Source organism: Apaloderma vittatum, unplaced genomic scaffold, assembly GCF_000703405.1.
Source record: "Apaloderma vittatum isolate BGI_N311 unplaced genomic scaffold, ASM70340v1 scaffold37025, whole genome shotgun sequence".
In the NCBI taxonomy this organism is placed as follows: Eukaryota; Metazoa; Chordata; class Aves; order Trogoniformes; family Trogonidae; genus Apaloderma; species Apaloderma vittatum.
Genome location: NW_009716077.1, coordinates 16,661 through 18,075, shown reverse-complemented (window position 1 = coordinate 18,075; position 1,415 = coordinate 16,661).

Below are 1,415 nucleotides of genomic sequence, written 5' to 3'. Positions count from 1 at the left end.
AGGGTGGGGGAAAAAATAGCACAGAATGTGAGCAGTCCATTGCTGCCCACCCTAATAACCCCAAACCAGCTTTTCCACCTCCCAGCCCAGAGCAGATGAGGACTAAGCTGCTGCCCAGCTCAGCACCCTCTGGTGCTGACACCCTCTCCTGTCCAGCCTCCAAAACCCCCTTCGGCAGGCAAACAGTTGCCAGGCTTGACAAAATATTGGTGTAATTGGCTTCCTAACAGCAACTTTTTGTACAACAAACATTCAAAGTTTTGGAAATAGTCAGGGTAACCAAAGCCATAAAAGTTTTATGACCAGTGAGTAGCCATAACAAAGCACTGAAGTGGATACTGAAAGCCTTGGAGGTTTGTTTGTGAGGGTCTTTTGGTGGGTTTGGTTGGCTGGTTTGTAAATGAGGTTAGGATGAGATACCTTCCGCTACATTAAAAGGTTTTAACTGAAAAGTGTTACAAAAGTCAAAATACTCTATTTTGGGGGTTTGTGGGTGTTTTTTCACATTCAGGAGTAAACACAGTGTGATGAGAATTATTTTAAAGCATAAGTGACAGGTATGTGGAATTAATTCAATTTTTCCATAATCAAAATAACTCCTACCACTTAAATTGTCAGTCAGTTGAACCTCTGACTTCAGAAGATCCTTCCAGGGGTCATCATGCTGTCCCTTGCTCCTTGTACCATACCAAGCATGTGCCAGCCTCTGCCAGCTTCCCGGGACAGATGAGGACAGAGCTCTCCCTGGGCTTTCATTCTCCTCATCTCTCCCTCTGCAGCATCCAGATCCAAAATATGGTCTAAAATAGAAATTAATTTATTTCCTTCTGGACAGTAATGGAACAAATGGACCCACAGAGATCAGCTCAGCCTTCTATTACTGTACATGTATTAAACATTAAAGCAGCTATACTCCTTCTCCTCGTAGAGGTATTAAAAATGCACAGAACATTTCCAACCTGAATTCCATAATTATCCATAAGGCTCTCAAAGGTTTTTATTTCTTCAGATGTCACCATGTCGCTTTCCCAAGCAACTTCTCAGACCTCTCCCCCTTCCATTTCTGCCCAGCTGCTTCTGACTAGGTATAAATTTCTGCCAAAACAAATTCCACCACCCTAGGTGGGACCTGAGGGACCTGGTCTTGTGGGAGGTGTGCCTGCCAACGGCAGGGGGTTGGAACCAAGTGATCTTCGAGGTCCCTTCTGACCCAAACCTTTTGTGATTCTGTTATCAACCGTGAACAGTCACAGCACCTTTGTACTGACCCTTTGCCATTTTATGCCTTTTTATATTTCCGTTTCTCACGCACTTCCTAATCCATGGCCATATTTTTCCTTCCAAGCAAAATTTTGTGCAACAGACTTGCCACAAAGGTGCACCGACAGCTCAGTAAAATGCCCTCTGCTCCGTTT